Source organism: Cetorhinus maximus, chromosome 10, assembly GCF_964194155.1.
Source record: "Cetorhinus maximus chromosome 10, sCetMax3.hap1.1, whole genome shotgun sequence".
NCBI classification, from domain to species: Eukaryota; Metazoa; Chordata; class Chondrichthyes; order Lamniformes; family Cetorhinidae; genus Cetorhinus; species Cetorhinus maximus.
Genome location: NC_135888.1, coordinates 72,781,900 through 72,794,026, shown reverse-complemented (window position 1 = coordinate 72,794,026; position 12,127 = coordinate 72,781,900). Strand labels below are relative to the sequence as shown.

The following is a 12,127-nucleotide window of genomic DNA, read 5'->3' as shown; positions in this document are numbered from 1 at the left end:
AAATCACCAATCCAAACTAGTCCTCAAAATGGGGTGTTATTACAATGAATTTTTTCAGTCATTACACAGTAAAATGATATACCCATGGTTAAGAGTTTCCTTCCGCAGTAAAGCCTTTTAAATTACAAAAAGCAACAATTGTAGCTTCCAGTGTGCAATGGTAAATGAGGTCTATGTCATGCTGAGCCATTAGGACCAGCAAATCCTAGCTTCAATACCTGGAATGCATTACTTAAGGTGATTAAGGTGCAGCATTGGACATCTGTAACGCACATCCACGACCAAAACATTGTGGCAGCCCCACCGTGATCATTACTCAGTGATCCCTGCAGGACTAGTGTGCATGAGTGAACATAAGGAGGTGGCATGATCAGGCCACAACAGCTGTCATGAAAGCCAATTGCCAATTACATACTTCTGCCATTCACTACACAGGTTTACAGAGCAAAAATCACCTGGCAAGGTATGGAACATTTTCCCCAAATGGTCCCCAGAGAACTTGGCCTTGGCAGAAAAGGATCAAAAAAAAAAAGACAACCCACATTTATCTGACCAAGCCCCTGTTTTCTTGAATTCTGAAAGAGTACTTCAATTTAACCAAGTCCTCATTACAAGTTACTCCATACAATGCAAGTCACCTGCAAAGCTTTCCAGAAAATTGCTACCAAAATTGAGGCAAACATATGTCTGGATGGCACTGGATACACAAATTAAAGCATTAGAAAAGCTAACAGGGTCCTTAGAAAAATAGAAAGAGTTCCAGACTTCTAGCGTGTGTGAAAAAGTGCTTCCTAATTTCACTTCTAAATGACACAACTTTAATTCTCTAAAAGGTCTTCAATCTGAAATGTTAACACTGTTTCTCTCCCCACTAATGCAGCCTGATCTAAGTATTTCAAGATTTTCTAATTTTTATTTCAGATTTCCAACATTCATAGTATTTTGGTTTTGTCTAACTTTATCAGCATATTTTCCATCTTTCACTGATCTTATCCCCTTTAGTTATACAAAATAGCTTTCTTTGCATAGACAGCCTGGTAAACTGCGTGCTTATCAATTAAAAAGTTTCCATTAAATCAAAATAAGAGATTTTTCCTTAACAAGGATTTGCTTCATTTCTATAAAAGACTTTGTTTGATATGGAAGAGATTTGATGACCTTCCAATTGCCCATTTACGTGTACCTTGCTCTGTTCAAAGGTTCTCAATAACCAGAAAAATAAACTGAGAACAATGAATACTAAAAAATATAATCAATTATAACAAATGATCCCTTCCCTTTGTTGTGCGCAGCCCATCTGTTGCACTGCAAGGTCCCTTTAAGAAAGCCATGTGGCTGCACATGTGTGCAACTTAACGGGAATGCTCTTGGGTGCAGCACATATTCAACTGCTGCGTGTTCACACAGCTTAGAGGGACTGTTGATTATAGCGATCAATGGCTGAGAAAAGTCCTTCAGCACATTAATGCTTATCCTTGTAGTAATGTAATTCCCTCAGCAAAGCAACTTAAAAACAAGAAATAGGAGTAGGCCATATGGCCACTAGAGCCTGGTCCACCATTCAATAAAATCATGGCTGATCTTTGACCTCAATTCCACTTTCCCACCTGATCCCCATATCACTTGAATATGCCTGTCTAGCATAATCTCAAGACTAATATAAACAAAATGAATACAGAAAATAAACTACCTTAAAATAATCCTAACAAGTACAGCCAGAGATCTTAAATTGATTTTTTTTAAATCAAAGAACTTTCAGTATTTCTCTTTTTACTATTTCAATTTAACCAGTTTAAAAATCTGTAACCCTACTAGCCAGGGCTAAAGTAACATTCTGCGTTTACCTTGCCTTTTTCAATTTTTAATTTATATATTCATAACAAGAGTAGCAAATAAGATTTAGCAAATAAATTGGTTATAGAAAGGAGCCAGACTGAAATAGCAGATCTTGAGTGAGTATTAAACTAGTTTAGTATCTGTGGCAACAGCAAGTCAAGCAGAACCATTCAAAAGGCTCACCACCAATAAACAGAGCACGCAAAGAATCAAATATAAAACTTAAATTACTGAACAACTTGGTTTCTTCCACTTTGGAATCAGGTTGTACGTGGTGCTACTGATAGTCCCAGTCATTCATTATTTTTCAAAGTTTACATTAGAGATGAAGATAGTCAAACTACATACAATCATAATGCCTTCCGGTTGATGGAATCTACACAACTTGATGAAGCCACACACATCTATTAGAATTCTGCGAAGACACATTAACTGTATGGCCATTAAAAGGGGGAGACAGTACTATTATACACAGTATTGAATCTTAATAAAGGAAACTACGAGTTGGCTATGATGGATTAGGAAACGTTACTTAAAGGGATGATGGTGGTTAGGCAATGGCAAACGTTCAAAGAGCTTGTGGGTGAACTGCAACAATCGTTTATTCCTGTCTGGCGCAAAAGTAAAACAGGAAAGGTGGTCAAACCATGGCTTACAAGGGAAATTAGAGATAGTATTAGATCCAAGGAAGAGGCAAACAAATTGGCCAGAAAAAAACAACAGATCTGAGGATTGGGAGCAGTTTAAAATTCAGCAAAGGAGGACCAAAGGATTGATTAAGAAGGGGAAAAGAGTACGAGACTAAGCTTGTGGGGAACATATAAACTGACTGTAAAAGTTTCTATAGGTATGTGAAGAGAAAAAGGTTGAAGACAAATGAGGGTCCCTTAACAGTCAGAAACAGGGGAATTTATAATGGGAAACAAAAAAATGGCTGACCAACTAAATACATACTTTGGTTCTGTTTTCACAAAGGAGGACACAAATAACATACCAGAAATGTTGGGGAACACAGTTTAGTGCGAGGGAGGGACCGAAATAAATCAGTATTAGTAGGGGAACGGTGTTAGAGAAATTGATGGGATTGAAGGCCGATAAATCCCCAGGGCCTGATAATCTACATCCCAGAGTACTTAAGGAAATGGCCCCAGAAATAGTGGATGCATTGGTGGTCATCTTCTAAGATTCTATAAACTCTGAAACAGTTCCTACAGATTGGAGGGTAGCTAACGTAACCCCACTGTTTAAAAAGGGAGGTAGAGAGAAAACAGGAATGATAGACCAGCCAGCCTGACGTCAGTAGTGGAGAAAATTCTAGAGTCCCTTATAAAGGATTTAATAGCTGAGCACTTGGAAAACAGTGGCAGAATCCGACAGTCAGCATGGCTTTACAAAAGGGAAATCATGCTCGACAAATCTACTGGAATTTTTCAAGCATGTAACTAGTAGTTGATGAGGGGGAGCCAGTGGATGTGGTTTATTTGGACTTTCAGAAGGCTTTCGACAAAGCCCCACATAAGAGATAGGCATGTAAAATTAAAGTGCATGGGATTGGGGGTAGTGTATTGAGATGGACAGAAAACTGGTCGGCAGACAGGAAACAAAGAGTAGGAATAAGCAGGTCTCTTTCCGAATGGCAGGCAGTGACTAGTGGGGTAACACAGGGATCGTTGCTGGAACCCCAGCTATTCACAATATATATTAATGATTTAGATGAGGGAACTAAATGTAATATCTCCAAATTTGCAGATGACACAAAGCTGGTTGGGAGGGTGAGCTGTGAGGAGGATACAGAGATGCTTCAGTGTGATTTGGACAATCTGAGTGAGTGGGCAAATGCATGGCAGATGCAGTATAATGTGGATAAATGAGAGGTTATCCACTTTCGTAGCAAAAACAGGAAGGCAGATTATCTGAATGGCTATAAATTGAGAGAGGGGAATATGCAACGAGGCCCAGGTGTCCTCGTACGCCAATCCCCGAAGGTAAACATGCAGGTGCAGCAGGCGGTAAAGAAGGCAAATGGTATGTTGGCCTTCATAGCGAGAGCATTAGAGTACAGGAGCAGGGATGTCTTACTGCAATTATACAGGGCCTTGGTGAGACCACACCTGGAATATTGTATGCAGTTTTGTTCTCCTTATCTGAGGAAGGATGTTCTTGCTATAGAGCGAGTGCAGCGAAGGTTTACCAGACTGATCCCTGGGATGGTGGGACTGACAGATGAGGAGAGATTGAGTCGGTTAGGATCATACTCGCTGGAGTTCAGAAGAATGAGGGGGGATCTCGTAGAAACCTATAAAATTCTAACAGCACTGGACAGGGTAGATGCAGGAAGGATGATCCTGATGGTGGGGATTCGAGAACGAGGGGTCACAGTCTGAGGACACCGGGTAGGCCATTTAGGACTGAGGTGAGGAGAAATTTCTTCACTCAGAGCGGTGAGCCTGTGGAACTCACTACCACAGAAAGTAGTGAGGCCAAAACATTGCATGTTTTCAAGAAGGAGTTAGATATAGCTCTTGGGGCGAAAGGATCAAAGGATATGGGGAGAAAACAGGAGCAGGCTATCGAGTTCGATGATCAGCCATGATCATAATGAATGGCGGAGCAGGCTTGAAGGGCCGAATGGCCTACTCCTGCTCCTATTTTCTATGTTTCTATTACAAAGTTCAATACTGAGGACACATTCCAATAAAAGAGATTTGTAGCAAAAATCACAATATTTGCATCAATAACAATGGTTGTTGGGATAGTTGAGAACTTCTTTAATGCCAATTAGGGAATGTGCCCTAAAGAAAAAACTATCCACCTATCGTCTAGACAGGAGTGGGTGGATTTCCGGTGCAGCAAAAATAAATTAAGAAATCATTTCAAATCCTTCCGTGGCCTTGCCCCTTCCAATATCCATAATCTCCACCAGCCATCCAAATCTTCAAGATCTGTTCTCATCCAATTCTGGCCTCTTTAGCATCCCCATTTTTATCACTCCACCACTAGCAGCCATGTCTTCTGCTGCCTCAGCCCTAAGCTCTAAACTGCTCTGTTCTAGTCTTTCTTCCTTTAAGATAACAATCCTATGAAACGCCTTGGGACACTGTATGTATCCCTACATACTCAAATTGTTGTGGTTGTAGTGGGCAAGCTAAAACCAGCAAAGTTTGTTTTGCAATCAGAATTCTCTCCCTGCCTCCCATTATTCTTCTGCAGAATTGATGGGTTTGGAGGCAATTAAGACTTTCCATTAAGCCACATGCACACCCCTTCTTACAAAACTTGCCAAACAATACACCACAGGATTTTGGACTATTGTCCCCCTGCACAAATTGGATTTTTTTTCCTTTATTATCATCCTCTCGCTCTTCTCCTAAAGCACTCATGATAGGATCTGATTTTATAGCCAGAAATCTCCAATAGCTTGCCAAAATTTTCATTCATGCAAAAGCCAGCACAGTCAAACCTGAGCATATCCTCATTCAGCATCCACTTAGATCAAGGAACAAGTATTTGCTGATCGGGAACCTCTGTTCTCTTCCTTGCCGACAGAACCCAATAATAGGTGTTCCATTAGCACCCCAGTTAAGATTTGCTAGTTCAAAGGAACTGAACTTAAGATTCAGATAACTCAAGATATTACAGTGCACAAGTGTAACACTCCATGAACAGCATCAATGCAAACAATTCAAAAATAAAACCAAACAACCACCCAATCTTTTCCCAAGGATACTCTAAAAGACCAGATTTCAGACATCAAACCAATTATCTACTGGGAACAAGATTCAAAATAATTGGAGAGGGGTAAGAAACTTTGCAGTTAGCATTTTGTTCAACGGGTTTCAACTTTTTTAAAAAAAAAGAAACTTGCATTTAGATAACACCTTACACAAGCTCCGGACAATTAGAACTTTTTGAAGTATAGTCATTGGACACAGCCAATTTGCACACACCCAAGTCCTACAAATATCAATGAGCATTTAGTTTGTTTTCATGATGTTGGTTGAAAGATAAATGCTGGCCAGGACATTCAGGAAAACTTTCCTATTTGAATATTTTCATGGGACCTTTTACAAACACTTGAGCAGATGGGACCTTGGTTTAACATCTAATCTGAGACACTTCACGTCCCATAGTGCAACACTCTATGTAATTCACTGCAGTGTTGGCTTAAATATGTGCTCAAGTCACCGGTGTGGGGCTTGAACCCATAGCTCAAATATGCAAGCACTGAGCCAAGACTGACACTTAAAAGTTCCTTTTGCAATGGAACTATGGAGGCACCCTCAATCCCTAAGAGAAATCAGAATACAATGTTATACAGTCATTTGGTAGTACAGAACTTAAGTACTGCTGAAAAAGGAGACATGCTGTCGAAGCATCAGGACAGATAGAAGAATGCCAAATTTCAATGGGAGCAACAATTTTTACTGCATGAGAAAAGGTATTGATTGGTTGGCAAGTTGACTCCAACATGTCGAGTTGTTGCCATGGAGAATGCACCAGGGAACTATTGTTCCCCATGCTTTTAATTCAAAAACGGTGCAATGCCTGAACTTAACGCTTTTGCCTGCAGGCAATTATTCTTGCGTCTGCCCTGATGAGTGCAAGGTGAAAAGCTTCGACAGCATGTCTCTTTTTCCAGCAATACGATGTTATGTTCTTTAGTATACAAACTAATTGTATAATATATTGAACTACTATCTATGCACAGCAAATACTAATCTGATCCCTCAAATTATATAGAGATTTGAAAGCAAATATGAGCAAAAACTCCCTGTGAATGTAAGCGCCCATTTGTGCTGTACTAATATTGTCATAGCATGAAATCTGCACCCAAACAACTTCTCAATGCTGCAAGGATGCACTTTTATTGCCAAATTCACTTGAGAAGGGAGTCACTCTACAATATAAAGTTGGAAGTATAATAGGCCAAATACTCTTAAGATTTCAAACTGAGATTCAATATGCTAGCATAACCTTGAAATGTTGCAATCTCACTTCCGTTTGGTAGATCCCCTTCATCAAATATTCCTCTCCACCCACATGCTAACATAATAGTTGGATTATCCATTTAGATATCTTCCGAAAAGTGAGAAGGCTTGACAATTGATGTCTGTTTCAAGAAGTTTTATATTTTTGACTGATTGAGATATTGGAGTATAACAGAATTAAGTGACATGAGCACAAAAACAAACTGATTAAATTACTCCACCAGGTTATGAAATCTTCAAGCGAGACAGGGGAGGGGGTAAAAGAGGAGGAGGCATTGCATTATTAGTTAATGAGTCAGTTACTGCATTAAGAAGGGCTGATATCTTGGAGAGGGCATCGAATGAAGCTTTGTGGGTAGAGTTTAGGAATAAAAAAGGGGCAGCCACATTGTTAGGTGTTTATTATACACCCCCAGATAGTCAGCGGGAAATTGAGGAGCAAATATATGCACAATTTGTGAAGGTGTGTAAAAGCAATAATAGGGTAATTGTATTAGGTGATTTCAACTTTCCCAATATTAATGGGATAGACATAGTGTTAAGGGCTTGGATGGAGTGGATTTCTTGAAATGTGTACAGGAGGACTTTTTAGGTTAATATGTAGAGGGTCCAACAAGGGAAGGCGCAGTGTTGGACCTAATTCTGGGGAATGAAGCCGGACAGGTGGCTGAGGTAGTGGTGGGGGAGCATTTTAGTGACAGCAACCACAACACAGTACAATTTAAGCTTGTTATGGACAAAGAAATAGACAAGTTGCATAAAAATATTTTGGATTGGGGGAGAGCGGATTTTAGTAAAATAAGGCATGATCTGGCCAAGGTAGACTAGGAACAGCTACTTGTGGGGAAACCTACAGAGGAGCAGTGGAGGGTGTTCAAAAAGGAAATGGGGAGGGTACATGTTCCCTCTAGGGTGATAGGAAAGAGTAACAAGCCCAGAGAACCATGGATGACCAGGGATATTCAGGATAAGATGAGAAGGAAAGAGGCTTTTAGCAGGTACAAGGGGAGCAAATCAGTGGAGGCATTAGTGGGGTAGAGAAAGTGCAGGGTGGAGCTTAAGAAAGCAATTAGGAGAGCAAAGAGGGGATACGATAAAGCTCTGGCTGGTAAAAGTACGGAAAATCCCAAGATATTCTATAAGTATATCAATGGGAAGAGGATAACCAGGCAAAGAGTAGGGCCCATTAGGGACCAAGGGGGCAATCTATGGGTGGAGCCAGAGGATATCGGTAGAGTGTTGAACAAATACTTCACATCCGTCTTCACCCAAGAGGATGAAGGTATGGAACTCGGGGAGAGAAACTGCAAGGTTTTTGAGCAAATTGATATTAGGGAGTGACAAGGTAAATGGGATTAGGTAGGTAGGTCAGGTGTTTCTCACATGTCAGTGCAGACTTGATGGGCCGAAGGGCCTCTTCTGCACTGAGATTCTGTGACATCAGAAGGAAAACACTTCACAGATTTCCTTTTCCAGGTTTCATCTATTTATGTGGGAAAATAACAAACCCTAATATTAACCAAGCAGACACTTCTAAACTCTTATCTGCAGTATATCTTTTTCTTAGGCAGTCCATTGAGATAGAGGATGATTTGCTTTCACTCTGGTTTGATGGGTTCTGAGATGGCTGATAAATCCAACGTGCAATCTGCAGGCACTGCCAGAAGCAGGGGAGGTGGTGCTTGGAGGGTCTGGTAGATGATGTGTTGGAAGGTTTGTGCGTTCTTTCCAAAACCTCAACTTCACATCTGCATACTCCCAATGAAGTCTCTCAATGTGTTTGGTGCCTTCCCGAATGAACCTTTTCCATTTTGGTCGGTCACAAGCCAGTGACTTCCCATGAGTTGGTATCGATGCTTCATCTCCTCAGGGATGCTTTGAGGATATCCCTAAAGTGTTTCCGCTGTCCTCTTGCGAGTCCCCTGCCGTGACTGAGCTAGTAGAACAGTTGCTTCAGAAGTCCGGTGTCAAGCTAACAAACAAAATGTCCCACTCAATGGGACTTGTTTTGAGTAATTAGCTGGGGATGTTAGCTTGGGAGAGGATGCTGCTTTGGGACTGCCTTTCTTGCTACAAGATTTGGAGGATCTTGCAGAGACACTGTTGGTGGTTCTTAAGTATTTATGGTGCCTGCTGTGGATTGAACAAGTCTCCAAAGCATATAGGAGCGTGGGGATCATTGCTGCCCCGTAAACTATGACCTTAATCTCAAGTTTAACCTCAAATACCCTTTTGCTCAGTCAGCCAAAGACTGAGCTATTAGAGGCAATAATGATTTTTGTCATCTATCTCTGACTTTGTCAGAGTGGAGGCTCCCAAGATATGAAAAATTGTCCATTTTCCAGGATCTCACTACTGATCTTAACCAATGACCTGCATTATTTATCATAAGTGCCACTCTGTGGCTTCGAGAAAGGTAAACTATCCTTCTTCATCCCTCTCAACCTGTCTGAAGTCTGACCACACCAACCTCCTCCAATGCCGCTTGCCCACCTGAGTGGGGTTGCTCTCATCTGGGTCCATTCTTATCTATCTAATCGTAGTCAGAGTATTACTTATAATAGCTTCTCTTCCATCTCCTGGCTCCCACAAATCTATCCTTGATGCCCTCTTTCTCATCTACACCCTGCCCTCACCACCACCATCCAAAAGCACAGCTCTATCTCACCACCACCTACATACAAACATACATACACATGAATTAGTAGGCCATTCGGCCCCAAAAGCCTGCTCCACCATTTCATAAGACCATGGCTGATCTGACTGGCCTCAACTCCACTTTCCTGTCTACCCCTATATCTCTCTCAGCTCTTCCACAGTTGATAAATTATCTGGAATCTAGTATTGGATGAGCAGAAATTTCTCCAAACTAAACAGTGGAAATAATGAAGCCATTGTCTTTGAACCTCACTCCAAACTGATCCCCAGCTATCAACTTCATGCCAGACTGACCCCAAAATGAGCATCTCTACATATCCATGCCATCACTAAGATCACTTCTGTAACATCACCCGACTTCATCCTTGCCTCAGCTCATCTGCTGCTGAAACTGGCATACATTCCTTTGTTACCTCTGGACTTGACTATTCCAACACACACCTGGATGGTTTCCCACATACTACTCTTTAAACTTGAGATCAGCCAAAGTTCTGCTGCCTGAGACCTGACTCAGACCAAATCCGTTCATTGCACCCCTGTCCTCTCTGGCCTGACTCCCTGGCAGGTAATGTCTTGATTTCAAAATTCTCATCTTTTTTCCTAGTTCCTCCATGGCCTTGCCCATTTCCAATCTCCTGCAGCCCACAATCCTCAGGGATATCTGCGCTCCTCTAATTCTGGCCTCTTGAGTATCCCTGGTTTTAATCCTTCCACCACTGGGTAGTCGTGCATCCAGCAGCCTAGGCTATTAAGTTCTGGAATTCTCTCCCTTTCTTCCTTCAAGATACTTCTATAAACCGACCTCTTTGACCAAGCCTTTGGCCATCTGTCCTCATGTGCCTCAATGTGTAATGCCACTTTGTAATACTCTTGTGAAGCATCTTGGTATGTTTTAATATGTTAACGGCGCTGTATAAACATAAGCTGTTCTCAAAATTGGAGAGAAGCACCTTTCAGAAACTCGAACATACTTATACAGCATTTTTCAGTTGCATAAACACATCCCCACCAACCAGCTACCTAGAAATTCTATAAATACTTTAAAATTACAGTGTACTAGAATTAACAAGTTAACATTTGGGGAAAAATACACAGGCTTCTGGTTTGGCGTCCGAGCTGCAATGATTTTGAAGTGAAAAGTAATGGTCATATGTAAAATTCACAAGAGCAGTTTGTGACCTCCACCCGAATTACTGGGGGCGGCAAAAGGAGGGGAACAAAACTTTAGGATTCTGTAAATAAAAGGTTTAACGAGTGGGACTGTGTGCCCAGACACTGAGCAGAGTTTGATGGTTATAAGATGTGTACAATTCCCGGGGCGGTGCTGGGCCCCTGTCCGGAAAACAATCCAGGAGGATGCGCGGCCTAAGATGGGCGGCGGGAGAGCCCAGATGACGGGCGCTCCCTCAGCGATCACTTCTAACATGAACAAGGACCGAAAAATATAACTGCGCGCACACACACACTAACAAATCTGTGCCTCTAACCGCAACCGCGGAAATCCTGGCTGAGAAACACCAAGTCCACGGGGAGAGTCCGGCACCAAGATCGGGCTCGAGCGGCCATTTAAACTTCGCCAGAGTTCGAAACGGAACTTTCCCAACGGCCGCCACCACCCCGAACAACTGAAACCGTGAGTTTTCAATCAGACTCCGTATTTACTAAAAGTTATGTTCGCTTTTTTTTAAAAAAAAAAGTATTTCACTTCCGCCTCACTTACTTGCTGCCAAGCCTTTTTCTTTAATCGGTTCTTCAAACAGTTTGTTTTTAAAGTCCTGGTTCCGCTCCTTGCTATTTTTTTCTCTACCCCCTTCGCCTCACCGCCGCTTCTTTTTCCTCCTTCCTCTGGTGAAACTGCGATACTTTTAAAACCCCGACTGACTCTCTCTGAGTCACCGAAACCAAACCGGCCGGGGAGGGGGGGTAGTCTGCAAAGCGCTTCCAAGGAAGTAGCCGCACCCCCCCTGCGCGGCCCGCACCAGGAGCGACGGTCAAAAATGCTTGAGAGAACAGTAAAACAAAACACACACACACACAAATAAAATGTCCCGAATACCGTGACCGGGATATCCCAAGGCGGAGAGTGCTGTCCGGTGAGAGGGTTGGCCGATGCCGGTGAAGACGTGTATGAGCGGCTGCGGTGGGAGGAGAGCAAGAGTTGGAACTGAGCTCAGTGCCACACCCAGAGCAGCAGCGAGCTGTTTGTGTGTCATGGAGTCAGGTGTGCATCCACAGGGCAAGGGAAAAACATGCTGAACGTTTCACAACCACTCTTCCAACCTTTCCGAAGCTCAACGCTTCTTTTGTTCTTTATTTAAAGTAGGCGGGGGAAGTTCAATACATAGAACAACCCCAGTTCCCCAAATTTCGCCTGTGAAAGTGTTTCATTTTATTGCTATACTTAATGCTGCGAGGGGTTTGTTTTTAACGTTTTAATTTGCCATGGCCGAAATCGCTTCACTAATCAAAAGTGGTCACAGCAAATTGCCTAGCTAATTACGACAGCATCTCCCAACCCACGACAGCAGGCGCGGGAGAACATCACCTGCAAGTTCACCTCCAAGTCACACACCCTCCTGACTTGGAAATATGGTGCTATTCTTTCCTCATTACTATGTCAAAATCCTGAAACTACTTCCCTAACA

At 42.2% G+C, this 12,127-nt stretch overlaps 1 protein-coding gene across 2 annotated transcripts in view; it reads right to left on the bottom strand.

The window, feature by feature from the left end:
* ctnna1 (catenin (cadherin-associated protein), alpha 1) overlaps positions 1-11,637 on the bottom strand; it is a 184,214-nt gene extending 172,577 nt beyond the window's left edge. Inside the window, exon 1 of one of the 2 annotated variants that reach the window (XM_078550616.1) lies at positions 11,513-11,637. The gene's annotated coding sequence lies outside the window, so the exon portion shown is untranslated. Of the gene's footprint in view, positions 1-11,202 lie in introns of both variants that reach the window. The other variant, XM_078550615.1, reaches the window with a different exon arrangement.
* Between the last annotated feature and the right edge of the window lie 490 nt (positions 11,638-12,127).